Raw genomic sequence first — 25,547 nt, forward strand, 5'->3', positions numbered from 1 at the left:
ATGCTCAGCCCAAGCACACACCAAGTGGGCCCGGAAGTGGATTTTTCTGTCATTTACTCATTTCTGTAAACCTTAGGTTACTAGTTAACTATTAATAGGATCTTTTGACATTGTATCTGCACCTCATGACACTTTACACGTTTCTTTGTGTACTTTCCACGGTATGAGTCTCTAAACCCCATGGTTGGGGGTGAGGAGCTCTGCTGTGTCTTGATGGATTAATGCAATTACTACTGTTTCTTATTCAATCATGCTTGCTTCCATTCTAAGATATCACTTGTTCTTAACCCGGATGAATGTGATGATCCGTGACACTCATCATATTCTCAACTATGAACGTGTGCCTGACAACCACCTCCGTTCTACCTTAGATTGAGTAGATATCTCTTGGATTCCTTAATCAGAATCTTCGTGGTATAAGCTAGAACTGATGGCGGCATTCAAGAGAATCCGGAAGGTCTAAACCTTGTCTGTGGTATTCTGAGTAGGATTCAGTGATTGAATGACTGTGACGTGCTTCAAACTCCTAGCAGGCGGGGCGTTAGTGACAGACGCAAAAGAATCAATGGATTCTATTCCGGCCTGACCGAGAACCGACAGATGATTAGCCATGCTGTGACAGAGCATAGGAACGTTTTCACTGAGAGGATGGGAGGTAGCCACTGACAACGGTGAAACCCTACATACAGCTTGCCATGGAAGGAGCCTTGCGTGTTTGATGAAGAAGATAGTAGGAAAGCAGAGATTCAGAAGATGGAGCATCTCCAAAACCCCAACCTATTCTCCATTACTGCATAACAAGTACTTATTTCATGTTCTGTTGCTTTTCACAATCAATCCCGATAATTTATGATATCCTGACTAAGATTTACAAGATAACCATAGCTTGCTTCAAGCCGACAATCTCCGTGGGATCGACCCTTGCTCACGCAAGGTATTACTTGGACGACCCAGTGCACTTGCTGGTTAGTTGTGCGGAGTTGCAAAAGTGTGATTGCAATTTCGTGCACCAGAAGCTCTTCATGCTTCCTCTCCATGGTGACAGAGGGATATCCTTGAGCCTTAAACACAAAGGATTCTTCATTCACTTGAATGATCAGTTCACCTCCATCAACATCAATCACAGCCTTTGCTGTGGCTAGGAAGGGTCTGCCAAGGATGATGGTTTCATCCATGCACTTCCCAGTCTCTAGGACTATGAAATCAGCAGGGATGTAATGGTCTTCAATCTTCACCAAAACATCCTCTACAAGTCCATGAGCTTGTTTTCTTGAGTTGTCTGCCATCTCTAATGAGATTCTTGCAGCTTGCACCTCAAAGATCCCTAGCTTCTCCATTACAGAGAGAGGCATGGGGTTTACACTTGACCCTAAGTCACACAGAGCCTTCTTGAAGGTCATGGTGCCTATGGTACAAGGTATGGAGAACTTCCCAGGGTCCTACCTCTTTTGAGGTAATTTCTGCCTAGACAAGTCATCCAATTCTTTGGTGAGCAAAGGGGGTTCATCCTCCCAAGTCTCATTTCCAAATAACTTGTCATTTAGCTTCATGATTGCTCCAAGGTATTTAGCAACTTGCTCTTCAGTGACATACTCATCCTCTTCAGAGGAAGAATACTCATCAGAGCTCATGAAAGGCAGAAGTAAGTCCAATGGAATCTCTATGGTCTCATTTTGAGCCTCAGATTCCCATGGTTCCTCATTGGGGAACTCAGTGGAGGCTAGTGCACACCCATTGAGGTCTTCCTCAGTGGCGTTCACTTCCTCTCCTTCCTCTCCAAATTCGGCCATGTTGATGGCCTTGCACTCTCCTTTTGGATTTTCTTCTGTATTGCTTGGGAGAGTACTAGGAGGGAGTTCAGTAATTTTCTTGCTCAGCTGTCCCACTTGTGCCTCCAAGTTTCTAATGGAGGACCTTGTTTCAGTCATGAAACTTTGAGTGGTTTTGATTAGATCAGAGACCATAGTTGCTAAGTCAGAGGGGTTCTGCTTAGAATTCTCTGTCTGTTGCTGAGAAGATGATGGAAAAGGCTTGCCATTGCTAAACCTGTTTCTTCCACCATTATTGTTGTTGAAACCTTGTTGAGGTCTCTGTTGATCCTTCCATGAGAAATTTGGATGATTTCTCCATGAAGAATTATAGGTGTTTCCATAGGGTTCTCCTAGGTAATTCACCTCTTCCATTGAAGGGTTCTCAGGATCATAGGCTTCTTCTTCAGATGAAGCATCCTTAGTACTGCTTGGTGCATTTTGCATTCCAGACAGATTTGAGAAATCAAATTGACTTGTTGAGTCAATATCTTGTTCTGAGCCAGAATGGCATTCAGAGTATCAATCTCAAGAACTCCTTTCTTCTGATTTGTCCCATTGTTCACAGGATTCCTTTCAGAAGTGTATATGAATTGGTTATTTGCAACCATTTCAATTAGCTCTTGAGCTTCTGTAGGCGTCTTCTTCAAATGAAGAGATCCTCCAGCAGAGCTATCCAAAGACATCTTGGACAGTTCAGAGAGACCATCATAGAAAATACCTATGATGCTCCATTCAGAAAGCATGTCAGAAGGACATTTTCTGATCAATTGTTTGTATCTTTCCCAAGCTTCATAGAGGGATTCTCCATCCTTCTGTCTAAAGGTTTGGACTTCCACTCTAAGCTTACTCAATTTTTGAGGTGGAAAGAACTTTGCCAAGAAGGCATTGACTAGCTTTTCTCAAGAGTCCAGGCTTTCTTTAGGTTGTGAGTCCAACCATGTCCTAGCTCTGTCTCTTACTGCAAAAGGGAACAGCATAAGTCTGTAGACCTCAGGGTCAACCCCATTAGTCTTGACAGTGTCACAGATTTGCAAGAATTCAGCTAAGAACTGATGAGGATCTTCCAATGGAAGTCCATGGAACTTGCAATTCTGTTGCATTAGAGAAACTAATTGAGGCTTAAGCTCAAAGTTGTTTGCTCCAATGGCAGGGATAGAGATGCTTCTCCCATAGAAGTCGGGAGTATGTGCAATAAAGTCACCCAGCACCTTCCTTGCATTGTTTGCATTGTTGTTGTTTTCGGCTGCCATGTCTTCTTCTTTGAAGATTTCTGTTAGGTCCTCTACAGAGAGTTGTGCCTTAGCTTCTCTTAGCTTTCGCTTCAAGGTCCTTTCAGGTTCAGAGTCAGCTTCAACAAGAATGCCTTTGTCTTTGTTCCTGCTCATATGAAAGAGAAGAGAACAAGAAAATATGGAATCCTCTATGTCACAGTATAGAGATTCCTTGAGGTGTCAGAGGAAAAGAAAAATGGAAGGAAGAAGGAGAAGAATTCAAACTTAGTCAGATAGAGTTCTAATTGTGCATTGAGGAGGGGTGGTACTCCATAAATAGAAGGATGTGAAAAGAGGGGAGGAAATTTTTCGAAAATTAATTAAAAGAATTTGAAAACATTTTGAAAAACACTAATTAATTTTCGAAAATAAGAGTGGGAAAGAAATCAAGTGATTTTTGAAAAAGATTTTGAAATTAGAAGTCAAAAAAGATTTTATTGAAAACTATTTTGAAAAAGATGAGGTTAAGAAGATATGATTGGTTTTAAAAAAAATGTGATTGAGAAGATATGATTTGAAAACAATTTTTAAAAAGATTTGATTTTAAAAATTAATGACTTGCCTAACAAGAAAAGATATGATTCAAACATTAAACCTTTCTCAACAGAAAAGGCAACATACTTGAAATGTTGAATCAAATCATTAATTGATAGCAAGTATCTTTCAAAAAGGAAAGAAATTGATTTTGAAAACATTTGATTGAAAAGATATGATTTGAAAAAGATTTGATTTTGAAAAACTTTGAAAACTTGAAAAAAAATTGATGTGAAAACAAAATCCTCCCCCTTGTACCATCCTGGCGTTAAACGCCCAGAATGGTGCACATTCTGGCATTTAACGCCCAATGCACTACCTTTTTGGGCGTTAAACGCCCAACCAGGCACCCTGGCTGGCGTTTAAACGCCAGTCTGTCCTTCTTCACTGGGCGTTTTGAACGACCAGCTTTTTCTTGTGTAATTCCTCTGTTGCATGTTCTGAATCTTCAGTTCCCTGTACTATTGACTTGAAAATAGAACCAAGATCAAATAAACAATGCATGCAAGACACCAAACTTAAAATTAGACACTAGACTCAAACAAGAAACATAAAATATTTTTGGTTTTTATGATTTTGAAAAAAAAAATTTTTGGATTTTTCGAAAATTAAGTAGAAAAAGAAAATAAAGGTATCAAAATTCTTAATGAGAATTCCAGGAATCATGCAATGTTAGTCTAAAACTTTAGTCTAAAGGAATTAGACATGGATAGCCAAGCTTCAGCAGGACATTGCATTCAAGAGCTAAATTGATGAGAATCAATCAGCTTTGGTGATGGTAAGATCATCACCTTGAAACACTAGAATTCACTCTTAAGAATTCTGAAAAATACCTAATCTAAGCAACAAGATGAACCGTCAGTTGTCCATACTCGAACAATCCCCGGCAACGGCGCCAAAAACTTGGTGCACGAAATTGTGATCATCAATGGCGCCATCAACATGGTACGCTCATTGCAATCTCAACTCTCTATCACAACTCCGCACAACTAACCAGCAAGTGCACTGGGTCGTCCAAGTAATAAACCTTACGCGAGTAAGGGTCGATCCCACGGAGATTGTTGGTATGAACAAGCTATGGTCACCTTGTAAATCTTAGTCAGGCAGACTCAAATGGGTATAGTGATATACGAATAAAACATAAAGATAAAGATAGAGATACTTATGTAATTCATTGGTAGAAATTTCAGATAAGCGTATGAAGATGCTTGGTCCCTTCCGTCTCTCTGCTTTCCTACTGTCTTCATCCAATCCTTCTTCCTCCTTTCCATGGCAAGCTTATGCAAGGGTTTCACCGTTGTCAGTGGCTACCTCCCATCCTCTCAGTGGAAATGTTCAACGCACCCTGTCACGGCACGGCTATCCATCTGTCGGTTCTCGATCAGGCCGGAATAGAATCCAGTGATTCTTTTGCGTCTGTCACTAACGTCCCGCCCTCAGGAGTTTGAAGCACGTCACAGTCATTCAATCATTGAATCCTACTCAGAATACCACAGACAAGGTTAGACCTTCCGGATTCTCTTGAATGCCGCCATCAGTTCTTGCCTATACCACGAAGACTCTGATCTCACGGAATGGCTGGCTCGTTTGTCAGGCGAGCACTCGGTTGTCAGGCGATCAACCATGCATCGTGTATCAGGAATCCAAGAGATATTCATCCAATCTAAGGTAGAACGGAGGTGGTTGTCAGTCACACGTTCATAGGTGAGAATGATGATGAGTGTCACAGATCATCACATTCATCAAGTTGAAGAACAAGTGATATCTTGGACAAAGAACAAGCGGAATTGAATTGAAGAACAATAGTAATTGCATTAATACTCGAGGTACAACAGAGCTCCACACCTTAATCTATGGTGTGTAGAAACTCCACCGTTGAAAATATATAAGAACAAGGTCTAGGCATGGCCGTGAGGCCAGCCTCCCAAAGTGATCAAAAGATCTAAAGAACAAAAGATTCCAAAGATCAGAAGATGAAAATACAATAGTAAAAGGTCCTACTTATAGAAAACTAGTAGCCTAAGGGTTACAAAGATGAGTAAATGACATAAAAATCCACTTCCGGGCCCACTTGGTGTGTGCTTGGGCTGAGCAATGAAGCATTTTTCGTGTAGAGACTCTTCTTGGAGTTAAACGCCAGCTTTTATGCCAGTTTGGGCGTTTAACTCCCATTTTGGTGCCAGTTCCGGCGTTTAACGCTGGGAAATCTGAAGGTGACTTTGAACGCCGGTTTGGGCCATCAAATCTTGGGCAAAGTATGGACTATTATATATTGCTGGAAAGCCCAGGATGTCTACTTTCCAACGCCGTTGAGAGCGCGCCAATTGGGCTTCTGTAGCTCCAGAAAATCCACTTCGAGTGCAGGGAGGTCAGAATCCAACAGCATCTGCAGTCCTTTTCAGTCTCTGGATCAGATTTTTGCTCAGGTCCCTCAATTTCAGCCAGAAAATACCTAAAATCACAGAAAAACACACAAACTCATAGTAAAGTCCAGAAAAGTGAATTTTAACTAAAAACTAATAAAAATATACTAAAAACTAAACCAAATATACTAAAAACATACTAAAAACAATGCCAAAAAGCGTACAAATTATCCGCTCATCAGGAGCTACTCTTGAAAAAGAAAGGGGGAGCAACACAAAAGCAAGTGACATCATTCAAAGGGAAGTTCCTTAATTTTATTCAAATTCAATTCCTTTTGATTAATGATTTAAGTATGTTTGTCACCAAGGGGGAGATTGTTGAGTTAAAAAATTAACTAAATCAATTTGATGATGACAAACATTATTTTTGGTGGGTTAAACACCCAATTAGTTTTTAATTGATTTTGATTAAGTGATGCAGGCCAAAGAAAAACAAAACAGCAGCCCAATAGGATGGGAAATAAAACCAAAGCTAATGGTCTACAAAACACTAACAGCCCGAAGGTGATGAACAAAAAGCAAATGGGCTGAATGGTAAGTGAATATGATCCAAACCCAAGGCATTCCTCTCAAGCTGATCTCTCCAAGGTGTTTCTTCTAAAGCAACGTTCACCTTTTTCATTCACAGTCAGAATCACAGAGAAAGAGAGAGAGAACTTCCTCTTGCTCATTTCATCAAAGAAGAAAGAAAAAAAAGGTTAAGCAAAAAGCAAATGTCTAATCGCCAAAATCAAGCCGTGTTAAGCTAATTCAGAAGATAAAGGTGATTTATTTCCATTTGCATGCATGTTAATTTCTTCACTCCTTCTCTAACTTTCTATGATACCATTTTTTGTTAAATGAAGAAAGAAGTCTTTGATCACTGCTGCTGTAAATCAATGGTTCACAAAGTTACTTGGAGCCAAAGCACATTCTTAATGGTATAGATTTTTGGCTCATCACTGAACCACCATTCTTGCTGCTCAGTTGACTTCGGTCAAGCAAGAAAATCAAATTTAAAATCCCTGATTTGGAGGATAATAGAAGAAAGTGAAATGTCACCTTTGGAAAGCACACAGCTTAAGGAGTTGACCTAGGAGAGAGCAACTCAGCAACATACAAGGAGATACAAAAGAAGATTTTTGATCCTTCAAAAAACAAGGAAAGATAACCAGTGTTTTGAGGTTTATGTTCTGAGAAGAGTTATCTGAAGAAGTTCATTAACTTGGACAGTGCTTCCTAGTCAAAGGAGCATTCCGCCAGAATGAGGAACTAAATCAGAGGCAAGCAAATCTGGTTTATCATATAGCAAAGAGGCTGTTGAAGCATTAATCTTTTTCATGTTTTACAGATTGTAATTTTCTTTTTAATGTTTATCTTTCTATAATTTATTGAGGTAAAAGGCAGAATGAGAGAGTTCAAGCAAAAGCCTAAGAGTGGAAAGAGACAGAGTGATACACTTGAGTGAAAAACCTAGAGTGATTTCAGATTTCTTTAGGTTGATTCTGTGTCTTGTTTCTGGTACCAGTGAGGTATCCCTTTCTTAGTTGGGTGAGCACTAAGAGTGAAGAGTTAAGTATTAGCATAACCAAGTCAAGTTAAGTTAGAACTTGAGTGTGAAAGGATTGTGTCAATCCTGTGGAATTGGTGTATGTAATACTTTAACTATAGTGGAAATTCCACCACTGTTGTGGTGGAGGCTGGATGTAAGTTGCATTGTACAAGGCAACCGAACCAGGATACATGATGGTGTCAGCTTCTCTCTTCCCTTCTCTGTTCTGTTTTCTGATATTCATGAGACAAAATGAAATTATCTCATAAATTTTTCGCTGCTGAGTTCAAATAGAATCAGATTGAAAGTTTGTTTTAAAGGGTTATTTCATTAACGTTAAAGAAGGTCATAGATTCAACCTCCCTTCTCTAAGCCTTCTAAAACCTTTAGAAATGCTTGTCTTTCGTTCGTCATTTCAATGTGACACTAAGATTGTAATGCACATTTATTTTCCACAGATGTATGAATATTTAATTATTCTAGTGTTTCATCATGGGGGGAGATTTCAGAATGATTCTGAGGGAGGTCTGTGCTACATGCATGGAAAAGTCAAAAGGTTTCCCCCACTAGACCTAGATTATGTGAATTTTTTTGACTTGGTGACATTGTTTAAGGAGTTGGGTTACACAAGGTATAAGGAGATGTTTTGGCTAGATATGAGAGCACCCAACATGGAGGCTGGTCTTCATGCCATGAAGGGGGATATGGAGATTAACCAGATGAGAGAAAATAAGCTTATGAACAGGGACTCTGATGAATTGCATATTTATTTTGAGCACGAAGTGGATATGGCTGAAGTAATTGAGGATAGTGTGGCCCCTGGGACTGTTGTGGTGAGTTCATCATCATCATCATCCTCTAATGATGGATATGAGACAATAGAGGATGAGCCCTACAAGCCTCCTCCTCCTGGGTATGAGACAGATGATAGCAGTAGTGATGAAGGGAAAAGAGCAAAAAAGAGACGGCCAAAGAAATCAGTTTTAGGTAAGAGAAAAGTGGATAAAGAGGCTGCTAGTTATGAGACAGATGACAAGGGTAGTGATGAGGAACTTAGGAACATAGATGGTGAAGGGGGAAAAAGGAATCTCAGCTAAGAAAAAGATTGGGGATAATAAGGCTTCTTCATCTGGGTCTGGTCCTAAAGTTTCACCAAAAACTGTTAAGAAGAAGACATCTAAAAAGTATTCAGGTGTGAGAAGAAGACATATACTAAGGGATGGGCTACAGGATGGATCAATGGAAGGCCATAATTCTAGGCCTGGGTCGAATATTGGGGGCCAAGAAGAGGGCAGAAACCAAGCCCTGTAGGTGGGACAGAGGGTGGTGACAAAAATAATGTGGGTGAAGGGCTTCAAGAGTCTGGCTCGTTCCACACATAAGAGAAAATTAGAGGCTTGTTCTGGTCTATTGGCCCCTGTACAATAGAAAAAACTAGACAAATTTATTAAGCCTAGTGCTAATAAGTGGAGAGCAATTTAGACTGGAGACAACGACAAAGTTCTATTTAAGGTGCATAAGAGAAACCACAAAGTGGGGGTAAATCTGCATCAAAAGACATGTACCTGCAACGTTTGGCAACTCACTGGTAATTCTATGTCCTAACTCATTATCTTTATATATTGTACACCTTATTATTACCATACTAAAATACTGTACTTTACTTCAGGAATGCCTTGTAGGCATGCCGTTGCAGCCATGTACAAGATTGGGTTGAAGCTAGAGGAGTTTGTGCATAAGTGGCTGACCATGGAATCCATTAGGGCCACTTATAAACATTGCATCAAACCTGTGAACAGTGAAGAGTACGGGATTCCATCAACTGCAGTACCATGTGATCCTCCACCAATAAAGAGACCTGCACACCGCCCAAAAATGAAGAGGAAGGTGGATCCAGTTGAGAAAGAAATGCACCCGAACAAAGCAAAGAAGACTTTTGAAGTCACATGCAGTAAGAGTGGACAAACTGGGCATTACTACAAGACCTGAAAAAATGAAGCTAAGGACCCTAACTGGACACCCATGTCCAAGAAAGAGAGAAGGGCTACCAAGTTGTAGATTGTAGTTACCAATGACACCAGCCAGAACACACCACAGGTATCTTAGGGTTCGATTTGCCAAATTATACACATTTTCAGGGTCTTAAGTGTCTAGTATTTTAATGGTCAAGGTTCGATTTGTCTTATTTAACTATTGGTTACCCATTTCGTTAGAATCAGCCACAAGAGAGCAATAATGCGACTGCACCTCAAATTGACCCTTTGGTAAATATTCTTTCACCCACAGTCCTATTGCTGATTTTTTTTATCTGACTGCAAAGTTGTTGGTCTAGGCAAAAGTAAAGAAAAATAAGAAAAAGCAACCTAAAACGGTTGGAAGATCTAATCCTTCACTTATTCAAGATTATGTGGATGAGATACTGACGAACGACCAAATTGCATAGGTTTGGATTTCACAATGAGAATAGGATCGACATTGCAAGTATAGTCCAAACCCAATGATTGATCATCAATCAAATGTAAATTCAAAAGATAGTCACAATCAAAACCAATTCAAAATCGGGAGTGTTTAATTCCCGGGTCATCTTCCAAGGACACTTGAGATCAATGAGTGTACAATTCCGGTTGTAGTGATCAAGGAGTTTTCAATAAAGAGATGAATATATAAAGCAATAAAAGAACATGCAAAATTGTAATGATTGAACTAATGAAGAAATTAAAGAACCGACTATGCACTATAAACAAGTAAAGTATAAAAGAGATTAACATGGATGTGTATTGTATGAAGAATTGAAAACATAAAAAGAGTCTTGAATTGGAGTGAGCTAAGGATCCTTTCCTTTTTGGAACCACAACTATGACAATTATAATGGATTAATCACACTTGATCAACCCTCACATCAGAGAGTAAGTTAAATGTGCATAAGTGTTCTTAACCCACAAATCCTAAATTGCTTGCTAATTGTCTTAGCAACAAATTAGCGTTAGTGGGAACAAGAGCAATTAACAATCCAATAATTGACATTAAATGTTGGACATTCCAACTCTAGGAACCCAATTGCTCACTTTCCCCAAGCCAAGAGCCAAAAATTTAGCCTAAAACCATGGTTGACATTTTGTCAAACACTTGGTGGGCAAAAACATTAAACATGGAAAAAATGAGAAAAGGCTTGAAACTAAAAGCAACAAATAATCTCAATCAACAAGAATAACACAAGAAATAATGAAACAAACATCAAACATCAGATTCACCAACAAGAAATTGAAATTGCAAAAGAGAAGTAAAATTGAACTATAACTTGAATTATAAAAAAGAGTAAGAACAATGTGACTATAAAGAGTAATAACAAAGAGATACTTACAATGGAAGCTAGCAAAATCCAAAATCAAAACTAGAAATGGCACTTGAATGTAAAATCCTAATATAAACCCTAATAGAGATGATGAAAAACTTAGAGAAAAACTATACTAAAGCTTCCTACTACTACTCCTAAGCTATCCTAATGATATGCTATGTTATGGTCTTCATTTCCCCTTTAATATGAGCTAAATGGCTTCAGAAATGGGCCTCCAATCCACCAAAATCGTGAGTCACGTGCCATTTTAATGAAGGCATGTGCGGACACCTGTGCGTACGCACAGACTTGTGCGTCCGCAAATTTTGCGAAAATCCCTTCTTGTGCGTACGCACAAGTAGCTGTGTGCACGCACGCACACTAGGCGATACTCTGAATGACCACGCGACGTCCTCGAAGCGATCCACGTGCTCTGATTGGGCGGCTGTGTGTACGCACGCAGGTCTATGTGTATGCACACGTCTCTGAGCTCATCTCCTTTGATTCTTCATGTTTCCTCCACTTTGCATGCTCTTCTTCCATTTTCTCCAAGTCATTCCTACCTTATACACCTGAAATCACTCACAAACAATATCAAGACATCTAATGGAAGGCAAATGGAATAAAATAGATTAAATTAGGCGCAAAAGAGCATATTTTCATAATCAAGCACAAATTGGGAGGAAAGTTCAAAAGCATGCTATTCAAGAGTATAAGTACAAGTTTATACGATGGAATCCATTCAATTCCAACCAAAAATCATCATCAAATATGGATTCATCAATTCCCCCACACTTAAACACTAGCATGTCCTCATGCTAAACACATTCAAAGGAGATAGATGAAAGGAAAAATGACTTATTCTATACACTACTTAAATGCATGCAACTATCCTAAGGCTAATTACCAAAATATACTATGATAAGAGTTGGTAGAAACAAACCATAAAATTCCAATCCATCACAAGAAAGCTTTAGGATCAATGCAAAGAGTTCATGCACTAAGATCAATGTCCAAAGAACTGAATTGAAATTTTCAAAACTATCCAATTAAACAACTTGCAAGAAGACACCATATGAGACGTAAGAACATAGAATTGAGTGATCGAACCCCTCACCGGATGTGTGTTCACTCAATTCGCTCAGTGTTTAGGGTTTAACCACTCAATTCTCCTTTTATCATGCTTTTCAAAGATTTGCACATCATCTAACAATTAACTAGTATTTAATGCATAAATAACAAATATCATGAGGTCTTTGGAGGGTTGTAATGGGGCTAGGGTTTAGGTGGGATGAATATGGTTAAGTGGACTTAAAGAATTAGTTCTTTGATTAGCTTGAGTGTCCACCTAATCCTATATCACCTATGTACACATAACAATACAACCTATCTACCCATTTTCTTTTCTATCTCACCTCACTCATGCATTTTCTTTTCGTACATGACATACTTAGTTATGCACAAGTTTTTTTTTTTAAATCGAACTATACATGCACATGTCTTACTTAATGAAATGCATGAGCATTACCTAATTGCCCAAAAATTTTTCACAATGAGTTCATGCCTCTATCACCAATGTTTTCCAAAATTCTCCCACACTTAGAATGTACACACTAATCCACCCAAGCTAATCAAAGAGTAATTCACGGAAATCAATGGTTTTCCGCTTAAGGGGAGTAATGTGCTTATCATCAGAATAAAAAGAGATTCATAGGCTCAAAAAGGGTTCACAAAGGTGAATGCAAGGGTTGGCCATATAGGTTAGTGAGTTTAACATCAAAGATGGCCTCAATCATGCTAAATGCATCCAAACACAAATACAGGATATAAAGAATCATGCAAATCAATGATCACAATAAAAAAGGAGTATAATCACACCAGAACAAATATTATGGTTGAAAAATGCAACCATCTATTAAAGCTCAAATCTCACAAGGTATGTTGTTCTAGCTCTTTCCATGTTCTACAAACAATTTACTCCAAGCAAGTTGACAACACAAATTTTTCTTCAATTCAATCAATGGTACGCCCTAGAAAAGATCTTATGGAAATTCCTTGGTGTTTCACCAAACTTATTCATTCTATCATGCAACTTGAAAATATTAACTACTACGAATATTAAAGAAATATTTACAAACAAGCCAAACAAGATGCAATAGAAATAAAACTACTCAAAATAAAGAAAAAGACTTAAAAGAAACATTGCAAAGTGCTTTGAAAAGAGAAATTGTATCCCCATGAAATCATCAATCTTCCCCCACATTTAGTTTGTGCACGGTCCTCCGTGCATGCTTACGATCCGGGAGAATGAGACTTTTGGGGGGTCCACCTTCAGCTAGTGGACTCAGAAGAGGGTTGGTCAACTGCATCATACTCCTCCCCAGCTAGCACGGATGAAGCTTTAGGAGGTGGGCTGGGGTCTCTTCCTTCTAGCTTTGCCGCTATCCACTCAAAACGCTTTTGCTCCAAATGCTCCATGTGGTGGATATCATGCAAGATGTCTTGGTACAAGTCCGAAAGAGATCCTAGAATCGGTAAAGGAGTTGATGAAGTTGGTAGACTTGATGGTGGTGCTGTGGGTGTCCTCCTCTTGGAGGGTGTTGTGTCTGCTGATCCTTCCAAATCTCCCCTCGGAATGAACTTGTTGCCTCTTGGAACCTCAAACATTATGTCCGTCGGATGCCTCTCTACCCCCGCTGCTATCGCTAAACGCATCATCATCGATAGAAAAGGAATGTTGATGTTTTTCTTCTCAATCAGTTTTCATATCGATGTGCGTATTAAAAGTACAATGGCTATGCTCTTTCCTTCCATAATAGCCTAAAGTAGCAAAGCAGTCTTGAATCTGACATGGGTAGCATAGGTGCTAGGAATGATGTAGTCCGCCACGATTTGATACCATATACGGGCTTCGGCATTCAAATCGGAGTAAGCAATAGTTGCGGGAACAGATTTTCTCCCTTTGCTAAACTCCCAAGAAGCACCGGGACGGCTAGTTCTCTCAAGTATAGGAGCCAAAGACTTTGTTCCTTTGAACACATTCGCTATGATCCTTGAATAATCATCCTTCTCGGGTGGAATGTGGGGGATCTTCAGAATGGCTTCGAGAGCTCGGTTGGAAGTATCCCACCTCTTTCCCCAGAGGAATACCGCCTCCACTTCCCAAGTTTGGTAATTGGCGTAGAATTTCCACACCATGGTTTCATTAACTTCAATTGGGTCTTGCTCAAGAAACTCCCAATGAAGTGAGGCAATCCGTTTGTGGATGACCGGTTTGTACTTGCTCGGAACCTTAAGCATCCGCTCCCAATGGATTGACCTTTTATCAAATTTTCCATATTGGAACTCGGCTCTTTGGTTGACCAAGACATTCGGGTTATCACTCAGGCGATCCATGAAATAAGGTCTGGACGTGCGAGTTGTAGGTTGCACAACCGGTAAAGCGACCGGTTTCTTACCCTTCTTCCGCATCCTAAAACAAGAACCAAAAGATTTCAAGATCATATGACAACAATAAATTAAGATCAATGAGAAAGCACTAATAAAGTCAGGAAAACTAAATTCTTAATTGGAAGCTTGAAAATAGTGCGATTCACAAGAAAGTCGGTGTGTATATTCCAATGGTGTGCACGGTTGGAACACACACACCGGCCGAAGACAACGGCAATCACACTCTTAAGGCAACTCAAAGTTCAAAGCTTCACAACTAAGTGCTCAAGTTGCAAATATAGAACATAGAAATGAAAGCAACTTCAAGCAAGCACCAAAAAGCTCATTGAGTGGAATGAAACAATAACTATTCACTCAAAGGGAAAATGTCAATTGTTCATCCTTAAGAAGTGGTAAGCACATATATAATGTTCTTAATTCAAAGCTAAAAGATGTTTGATCAAGAAACCATCAAAAGTTGAACATTTGTAAAGTGGTTACTCAATTGAAATTCCAAGATGAACAATGAAACTTAGATTCCACAAACACAATGCATTTACAACTAAAATCCTCCATTAACAAAGTACACAAGTCTTGAAAGATGAGGGTGGTTGAACTCAAGGCATACAAGAAGGAAATGCATTGGTAAAACAATTTAATTGACATCAAAATTCATAATTGAAGTTGCACAATTCATGCAATATACCTAACAAAGAAAGATTGAAAGCATATGATGGCCAAGTCATATGAATCAAACAAAATGTTAATTGAGGAATTTCATCGAACATGTGGTATGCAATGTGCAAGTTCATCACAATTAAGCTCAAAATTGATCATAATCAACCCGACAATCAAACATCAATACTTTGCAATAGGGAAGAACAAAAAAAAGACAAAGAAAGCAATAAATTTTATCTAAGCAACAGAAAAGAAAATGAAAACAATTGTAAAAATTAACACAAGAAGAAAAGAAAAAACAAGAACCTGAGGTATAATGGTTGAAGAGAACAAGAACTAGAGAGGAACAATGGCACTTGTTATAGCCACTGTGAGCTCACGGCGGTTGGGTTCGCCAAAAAAAACACCGGAGGAGAGAACTCACCGGTGGTGAAGAAAGAAAAGAAAAGGGAAAGAAAGAAAGAAAGGAAAGAGAGTAAGAGATAGAGAAAGAGAAGTCGCCGGCGGTGGGCTGACGGCGGCAGTGGCTGACGGTAGGGTCGCCGAAGGCTGGGCAAAGAAAAGAGAAAGCAGCGATGAAGAGAAGAAGAAAAGAAGAGAGCTACTTCTCAACAGGGCAGGTTGCCCTATTAACGCCCAAAACGAGTTGTGTGCGGGCACACAGAGGCCTGTGCGGACACACAGAAAGCAAAACTTAGAAGGGTGCGAACGCACACAGCGTGCGATCGCTGTGACCAGAGAGGTTGCATTAAGGCGTGCAGGCGCACAAAGGCGTGCGCACACACAGGAAGATTTTTTTTAAGAGAGTTTGCTTGAGGATAGAATCATGTGTGTGTGCGCACACAGGCCCGTGCGCACGCACAGAGGTAAAAATGGGGGAGGTTGTTCACGCGCACAGGCCGTTCCCTCGCTCCCACCAGAGGGGTTGCAAATTGGTGTGCGAACGCACATGTCTGTGCGACCGCACAGATAACGCAAAAACGGGAACGCGTGCATACGCATACAGCTGTGCGCTCGCACAGGTCACAGAAAACAAAGCAGCGTGCACGCACAGGCTTGTGTAGCCGCACAGGTGGCGAAAAATGCAGATTTGTGCGCACGCACAGATGCCCTGTTTCACAAAAAATTTTCTTTTTAAAACTAAGGTTCCTACCCTTAGCATATCAACATACCAACCCCAAATCATTCAAATAAGCACAAGTTCATAATCCAGAAGCAATTCAACTTATTCAACTCAAAATCATCAAACCAAAACTAAGCTAATCATCATGTCACAAGAAAGTAAATAATTCAAAAAGCTATAAACAAAAGATAAAGTTGGAACAATGTTACCATGGTGCGGCGTCTCCCACCAAGCACTTTGGTTTAGAGTCCTAAGTTGACTTGCATGGTTTCATTGGTCACTTAGAAACTTCTCCAAGGAGGAAAATCTCCAACTTCTTGGCATTCTTGGGTTGAGTGTGATCCTTTGAACTTGACTTCTTGGCAACATCCTCTTCTTCTTGCTCCTTGTCATCCTCAATCACTTGATCTTCAATTATATCGCACCCAAAGATAGAATAGGCTTCGAGAACAGGCTTGTTGGACTCTTCCAAAGTGAACTTGACTAACTTTTCATCGGACTCAAAAGAATAGACTCCCGAATGTGCATATAGCTTGAAACGGGCTGTCTTCAAGAATGGCCTTCCAAGGAGTATGGACGATGGCTTGTTTGAGTCAATGGGAGGGGTCTCCAAAATGTGAAAATCAACTGAGAAGAGTAATTCTTGGATGTTGACTAGGACATTTTCCACAATCCCACAACTGATACAATGCTCTTATTGGCTGTTCCGAGGGTTACCTGAAACTGTAGGTCGATCTCGAACGAGATCTTCTGTGTTGGTCGGAGCCGATGTGTCCGGCAGGTGTACGGCGGCCGGAGCTGGTGTGTCCGACTTGTTGGACTTGGTGGTGCTGCTGATCCTTCGTCCCCGGAGGGTGGGGGGTACCTGCAAGGGACTCCGATGCTTAAGTTAGCATGGGTATTAAACAGGTATTGAGTAGAATCAGAGTATGAGTTATACCTGGGTGCTCCAGTGTATTTATAATGGTGAGATGTGGCCTCCTGTGGATAAGATAAGTTAGTTATTGATGCCTCCAGACGATTAGTCGTGCAGTGACAGCGCATAGGACCATTTTCCCGAGAGGATTAAAAGTAGCCATTGATGATAGTGATGCCCTATATACAGCTTGCCATGGAAAGGAGTAAGAAGGATTGAAGGAAGGGTGAGTAATGAAGTAGAGTTTCAAGAGGAACACAGCATCTCCATACACCTATCTGAAATTCCCACTATTGATTTACATAAGTATTTCTATCCCTTTTTATTTTCTATTTTATTATTAATTTTCGAAACCATAAACCAATTTAATCTGCCTGACTGAGATTTACAAGGTGACCATAGCTTGCTTCATACCAACAATCTCTGTGGGATCGACCCTTACTCACGTAAGGTTTATTACTTGGACGACCCAGTACACTTGCTGGTTAGTTGAACGGAGTTGTGAATTCAAATAAAGCCAATTATCAAATTCCATACAAGTACAAAGACAATAGATCACAATTTCGTCCACCAAGTTTTTGGCGCCGTTGCCGGGGATTGTTCGAGTATGGACAACTGACGGTTCATCTTGTTGCTCAGATTAGGTAATTTTCTTTTCAATTGGTATGAAATTTGGTGGACGAAATTGTGATCTATTGTCTTTGTACTTGTATGAAATTTGATAATTGGCTTTATTTGAATTCACAACTCCGTTCAACTAACCAGCAAGTGTACTAGGTCGTCCAAGTAATAAACCTTACGTGAGTAAGGGTCGATCCCATAGAGATTGTTGGTATGAAGCAAGCTATGGTCACCTTGTAAATCTCAGTCAGGCAGATTAAATTGGTTTATGGTTTCGAAAATTAATAATAAAATAGAAAATAAAAAGGGATAGAAATACTTATGTAAATCAATAGTGGGAATTTCAGATAGGTGTATGGAGATGTTGTGTTCCTCTTGAAACTTGATGAGCGGATAATTTATACACTTTTTGGCATTGTTTTTAGTATGTTTTTGGTATGATCTAGTTAGTTTTTAGTATATTTTTATTAGTTTTTAGTTAAAAATCACTTTTCTGGACTTTACTATGAGTTTGTGTGTTTTTCTGTGATTTCAGGTATTTTCTGGCTGAAATTGAGGGCCCCGAGCAAAAATCTGATTCAGAGACTAAAAAGGACTGCAGATGCTGTTAGATTCTGACCTCCCTGCACTCGAAGTGGATTTTCTGGAGCTACAGAAGCCCAATTGGCGCGCTCTCAACGGCGTTGGAAAGTAGACATTCTGGGCTTTCCAGCAATATATGATAGTCCATACTTTGCTCAAGATTTGATGGCCCAAACCGGCGTTCAAAGTCACCCTCAGGAATCCCAGCGTTAAACGCTGGAACTGGCACCCAAATGGGAGTTAAACGCCCAAACTGGCATAAAAGCTGGCGTTTAACTCCAAGAAGAGTCTCTGCACGAAAATGCTTCATTGCTCAGCCCAAGCACACACCAAGTGGGCCCGGAAGTGGATTTTTATGTCATTTACTCATTTCTGTAAACCTTAGGCTACTAGTTTTCTATAAGTAGGACCTTTTGCTATTGTATTAGAGGAGCCTTTTGATCATGTTTTTATGATTGAACTCACTTTGGGAGGCTGGCCATTCGGCCATGCCTAGACCTTGTTCTTATGTATTTTCAACGGTGGAGTTTCTACACACCAAAGATTAAGGTGTGGAGCTCTGCTGTACCTCGAGTATTAATGCAATAACTATTGTTCTTCCATTCAATTCCGTTTGTTCTTTGTCCAAGATATTCATTTGCACCCAAGAACATGATGAATGTGATGATTATGTGACGCTCATCATCATTCTCACTCATGAACAAAGTGACTGACAACCACTCTTGTTCTACAAGCAAACGAGGCTCTAATGAATATCTCTTGGATTCCTGATTGCACGATGCATGGTTGATCGCCTGACAACCGAGTGCTCGCCTGACAAACGAGCCAACCATTCCGTGAGATCAGAGTCTTCGTGGTATAGGCAAGAACTGATGGCGGCATTCAAGAGAATCTGGAAGGTCTAACCTTGTCTGTGGTATTTTGAGTAGGATTCAATGATTGAATGACTGTGACGTGCTTCAAACTCCTAGCAGGCGGGGCGTTAGTGACAGACGCAAAAGAATCGATGGATTCTATTCCGGCCTGACCGAGAACCGACAGCTGAATTCTGCGTGCTGTGACAGAGCATATGCAATCGTTTTCACTGAGAGGATGGGAGGTAGCCATTGACAACGGTGAAACCCTACACGAGCTTGCCATGGAAAGGAATAAGAAGGATTGGATGAAGACAGTAGGAAAGCAGAGAGACGGAAGGGAAGGCATCTTCATGCGCTTATCTGAAGTTCCTACCAATGAATTACATAAGTATCTCTATCTTTATCTTTATGTTTTATGCGTTCATCACCATTATACATTTGAGTTTGCCTGACTAAGATTTACAAGATGACCATAGCTTGCTTCATACTAACAATCTCCGTGGGATCGACCCTTACTCACGTAAGGTATTACTTGGACGACCCAGTGCACTTGCTGGTTAGTTGTGCGAAGTTGTGTAATGCCATGGGATTGAGCTACCAAGTTTTTGGAGTTCATGACCGGGGATTATGAGAGTTGTGAAAAGTATTGTTCACAATTTCGCGCACCAAGTTTTTGGCGCCGTTGCCGGGGATTGTTCAAGTTTTGAGCAAGCTTTTGGTAACATCAGTGCCAAGGATTGTTCAGTTTGGACAACTGACGGTTCATCTTGTTGCTTAGATTAGGTTTTTTTTTTTTCGAAATTCTTGAAGATGAATTCTAGAGTTTCATGATGATTTGTTGAAGTCTGGCTGGCTGAGAAGCCATGTCTAATCTCATTGGACCGAGGTTTCAACTTATCATCACAAGAGCTTGTTGATTTTTATCAATTTTGCTTTTGGAGCAGTGATCTGCTAAGGCTTGGCTGGCCTTTGGCCATGTCTAGTGTTTTGGACCGAAGCTTTCTTTGAAAGCTTGGCTGGCTGTGAAGCCATGTCTAATTCCTGGACCGGAGTCTTAGACTAGCATTGCACTGATTCCTGGAATTCTCATTAAGAATTTTGATACCTTTTTCCACTTAATTTTCGAAAAACACAAAAAAATCAAAAAAATCATAAAACCCAAAAATTTCTTGTTTGAGTCTGGTGTCTCATCTTAAGTTTGGTGTCAATTGCATGCATTCATTCATGTGTCTTAGTGATCTTCAAGATGTTCTTGATGATTTACTTGCTCTGATCTTTGAATTCTATTGACTTGAAGTGTTTTGTGTGTCTCATATGCATTCTCATTAGTGTCAGTAGTATACAAACTACTAAGTTTGGTGTCTTGCATGCATTGTTATTTGATTTTAGTTGCATTTTGATTATTCTTTATTATTAAAAATCCAAAAATATTTTTTAATTTGTGTCTTTTCAAGTTAATAATACAGAGAATTGAAGATTCAGAACATACAGCAGAGGAATTGCACAGAAAAAGCTGGGCGTTCAAAACGCCCAGTGAAGAAGGACAGACTGGCGTTTAAACGCCAGCCAGGGTGCCTGGTTGGGCGTTTAACGCCCAAAAGGGTATAGTTTTGGGCGTTAAACGCCAGAATGTGCACCATTCTGGGCGTTTAACGCCAGGATGGCTAAAGGGGGAAGATTTTGTTTTCAATTCAAATTTTTTTAAGTTTTCAAAATCTTTTCAAAATCAAATCTTTTTCAAATCAATTTTTCAATCAAATCTTTTTCAAAATCAATTTCTTTCCATTTTTAAAGATACTTGCTATCAATTAATGATTTGATTCAACATCTCAAGTATGTTGCCTTTTCTGTTGAGAAAGGTTTAATGTTTGAATCATATCTTTTCTTGATAGCCAAGTTATTAATCTCTAAAATCAAATCTTTTTAAAATTGTTTTCAAATCATATTTTCTCAATCACATTTTTTTAAAACCAATCATATCTTCTTAACCACATTTTTTTAAAAATAGTTTTCAATCAAATCTTTTTGATTTCTAATTTCAAAATCTTTTTCAAAAATCACTTTACTTCTCTCCCACTTTCATTTTCGAAAATTAAGTAATGTTTTTCAAAAATGTTTTCAAAATCTTCTACTTAATTTTCGAAAATTACTTCCCTTCTCCTCACATCCTTCTATTTATGGACTAACACTATTCCTTAATGCAAAATTCGAACTCCATCTTCTTTGATAAGTTTGAATTTTCTACTTCTGTCTTTTACTTTTCTTTTCCTCTGACACCTCAAGGAATCTCTATACTGTGACATAGAGGATTCCACATTTTCTTGTTCCCTTCTCTTTCTTATGAGCAGGAGCAAAGACAAAAGCATTCTTGTTGAGCCTGATCCTGAACCTGAAAGGACCTTGAAGAGAAAGCTAAGAGAAGCCAAAGCACAACTCTCTTTAGAGGACCTGACCGAATTCTTCAAAGAAGAAGAACACATGGCAGTCGAAAACAACAATGCAAACAATGCAAGGAAGGTGCTGGGTGACTTTACTGCACCTACTCCCGACTTCTATGGGAGAAGCATCTCTATCCCTGCCATTGGAGCAAACAACTTTGAGCTTAAGCCTCAATTAGTTTCTCTAATGCAACAGAATTGCAAGTTCCATGGACTTCCACTGGAAGATCCTCATCAGTTTTTAGCTGAGTTCTTGCAAATCTGTGACACTGTTAAGACTAATGGGGTTGACCCTGAGGTCTACAGACTTATGCTATTCCCTTTTGCTGTAAGAGACAGAGCTAGGACATGGTTGGATTCTCAACCTAAAGAAAGCCTGGACTCTTGGGAAAAGCTAGTCAATGCCTTCTTGGCAAAGTTCTTTCCACCTCAAACATTGAGTAAGCTTAGAGTGGAAGTCCAAACCTTCAGACAAAAGGATGGAGAATCCCTCTATGAAGCTTGGGAAAGATACAAACAATTGATCAGAAAATGTCCATCTGACATGCTTTCTGAATGGAGCATCATAGGTATTTTCTATGATGGTCTCTCTGAACTATCCAAGATGTCTTTGGATAGCTCTGCTGGAGGATCTCTTCATTTGAAGAAGACGCCTACAGAAGCTCAAGAGCTGATTGAAATGGTTGCAAATAACCAATTCATGTACACTTCTGAAAGGAATCCTGTGAACAATGGGACTAATCAGAAGAAAAGAGTTCTTGAGATTGATACTCTGAATGCCATTCTGGCTCAGAACAAGATATTGACTCAACAAGTCAATTTGATTTCTCAAAGTCTGTCTGGAATGCAAAATGCACCAAGCAGTACTAAGGATGCTTCATCTGAAGAAGAAGCCTATGATCCTGAGAACCCTTCAATGGAAGAGGTGAATTACCTAGGAGAACCCTATGGAAACACCTATAATTCTTCATGGAGAAATCATCCGAATTTCTCATGGAAGAATCAAGAGAGACCTCAACAAGGTTTCAATAATAATAATGGTGGAAGAAACAGGTTTAGCAATAGCAAGCCTTTTCCATCATCTTCTCAGCAACAGACAGAGAATTCTAAGCAGAACCCCTCTGACTTAGCAACTATGGTCTCTGATCTAATTAAAACCACTCAAAGTTTCATGACTGAAACAAGGTCCTCCATTAGGAATTTGGAGGCACAAGTGGGACAGCTGAGCAAGAAAATTACTGAACTCCCTCCTAGTACTCTCCCAAGCAATACTGAAGAAAATCCAAAAGGAGAATGCAAAGCCATTAACATGGCCGAATTCTGGGAGGAAGAAGAGGCAGTGAACGCCACTGAGGAAGACCTCACTGGACGTCCACTGGCCTCCTATGAGTTCCCCAATGAGAAACCATGGGAATCTGAGGCTCAAAATGAGACCATAGAGATTCCATTGGATTTACTTCTGCCATTCATGAGCTCTGATGAGTATTCTTCCTCTGAAGAGGATGAGTATGTCACTGAAGAGCAAGTTGCTAAATACCTTGGAGCAATCATGAAGCTAAATGACAAGTTATTTGGAAATGAGACTTGGGAGGATGAACCCCCTTTGCTCACCAAAGAACTAGATGACTTGTCTAGGCAGAAATTACCTCAAAAGAGGCAGGATCCTGGGAAGTTTTCAATACCTTGTACCATAGGCACCATGACCTTCAAGAAGGCCTTGTGTGACTTAGGGTCAAGTGTAAACCTCATGCCCCTCTCTGTAATGGAGAAGCTAGGGATCTTTGAGGTGCAAGCTGCAAAAATCTCACTAGAGATGGCAGACAACTCAAGAAAATAAGCTCATGGACTTGTAGAGGATGTTCTGGTAAAAGTTGAGAACCATTACATCCCTACTGATTTCATAATCCTAGAGACTGGGAAGTGCATGGATGAATCCATCATCCTTGGCAGACCCTTCCTAGCCACAGCAAAGGCTGTGATTGATGTTGATAGAGGAGAGTTAATCATTCAAGTGAATGAAGAATCCTTGGTGTTTAAGGCCCAAGGATATCCCTCTATCACCATGGAGAAGAAGCATGAAGAGCTTCTCTCAAAACAGAGCCAAACAAAGCCCCCACAGTCAAACTCTAAGTTTGGTGTTGGGAGGCCACAATCAAACTCTAAGTTTGGTGTTGGGAGGCCACAACCAAACTCTAAGTTTGGTGTTGAACCCCCACATTCAAACTCTAAGTTTGGTGTTGGGAGGTCCCAACATGGCTCTAAGTATCTGTGAGGCTCCATGAGAGTCCTCTGTCAAGCTAATGACATTAAAGAAGCGCTTGTTGGGAGGCAACCCAATGTTTTATAATTAACTATTTTCTTTTGTTATTTTATGTCTTTTGTAGGTTGATGATCATAAGAAGTCACAAAATTAATGAAAAAAGCAAAAACAGAATGAAAAATAGGAAGAAAAATAGCACACCCTGGAGGACGCACCTACTGGCGTTTAAACGCCAGTGAGGTTAGCTGTTGGGCGTTTAACGCCCAGTCTGGCACCATTCTGGGCGTTTAACGCCAGAAAGGGGCACCAGACTGGCGTTAAACGCCAGAAAGGGGCAAGAAGCTGGCGTTAAACGCCAGAAATGGGCACCAGCCCGGCGTTTAACGCCAGAAATGGCACAAAACGTGATTTTGCATGCCATTTGGTGCAGGGATGACTTTTCCTTGACACCTCAGGATCTGTGGACCCCACAGGATCCCCACATACCCTACCACTCTCTCTCTCTTCTTCACCAATCACCTCAACACCTCTTCCCCAAAAACCCCTCACCCATCAAATCCCTTCTTTCTCTTCACCACTCACATCCATCCTTCATAAAACCCCACCTACCCCACCATTCAAATTCAAACCACTTTCCCACCCAAACCCACCCTCAAATGGCCGAACATCCCTCTCCCTCTCTCCTATATAAACCCTTCTTCACTCCTTCATTTTCACACACCTTAAACATCATCTCTCTCCCCTTGGCCGAATACAAAGCCATTCCCTTTCTCCTCATTTCTTCTTCTTCTACTCTCTTCTCTCTTCTTTTGCTCGAGGACGAGCAAACATTTTAAGTTTGGTGTGGTAAAAGCGTTGCTTTTTCGTTTTTCCATAACCATTTATGGCATCCAAGGCCGGAGAAACCTCTAGAAAGAGGAAAGGGAAGGCAAAAGCTTCCACCTCCGAGTCATGGGAGATGGAGAGATTCATCTCAAGGGTGCATCAAGACCACTTCTATGAAGTTGTGGCCTTGAAGAAGGTGATCCCCAAGGTCCCTTTTTCACTTAAAAAAGGTGAATATCCGGAGATCCGACATGAGATCCGAAGAAGAGGTTGGGAAGTTCTTACCAACCCCATTCAACAAGTCGGAATCTTGATGGTTCAAGAGTTCTATGCCAATGCATGGATCACCAAGAACCATGACCAAAGTGTGAACCCAAATCCAAAGAATTATCTTACTATGGTTCGGGGGAAATACTTGGATTTTAGTCCGGAGAATGTAAGGTTGGCGTTCAACTTGCCTATGATGCAAGGAGATGAACATCCTTACACTAGAAGGGTCAACTTTGATCAAAGGTTGGACCAAGTCCTCACAGTCATATGTGAAGAGGGCGCCCAATGGAAGAGAGATTCAAGAGGAAAGCCGGTTCAATTGAGAAGGCATGACCTCAAGCCCGTGGCTAGAGGATGGTTAGAGTTTATACAACGCTCAATCATTCCCACTAGCAACCGGTCCGAAGTTACCATAGACCGGGCTATCATGATCCATAGCATCATGATTGGAGAAGAAATAGAGGTTCATGAGGTTATAGCCCAAGAACTCTATAAGGTGGCGGACAAGTCCTCTACCTTGGCAAGGTTAGCCTTTTCTCATCTCATTTGTCACCTCTGTTATTCAGTTGGAGTTGACATAGAGGGAGATATCCCCATTGATGAGGATAAGCCCATCACCAAGAAGAGGATGGAGCACACAAGAG

The 25,547-nt window shown here is 40.2% G+C and overlaps 2 non-coding genes across 2 annotated transcripts; one reads left to right on the top strand and one right to left on the bottom strand.

The window, feature by feature from the left end:
* Positions 1-2,548: 2,548 nt before the first annotated feature.
* LOC130947174 (small nucleolar RNA R71) lies at positions 2,549-2,656 on the top strand. Its single transcript, XR_009072574.1, has one exon. It is a non-coding gene; the product is annotated as a small nucleolar RNA R71 (small nucleolar RNA).
* Positions 2,657-21,990: 19,334 nt separating this feature from the next.
* On the bottom strand, positions 21,991-22,094 carry LOC130947069 (small nucleolar RNA R71). Its single transcript, XR_009072481.1, has one exon. It is a non-coding gene; the product is annotated as a small nucleolar RNA R71 (small nucleolar RNA).
* Positions 22,095-25,547: the final 3,453 nt, after the last annotated feature.

This window comes from Arachis stenosperma, chromosome 8, assembly GCF_014773155.1.
Source record: "Arachis stenosperma cultivar V10309 chromosome 8, arast.V10309.gnm1.PFL2, whole genome shotgun sequence".
Taxonomy (NCBI): Eukaryota; Viridiplantae; Streptophyta; class Magnoliopsida; order Fabales; family Fabaceae; genus Arachis; species Arachis stenosperma.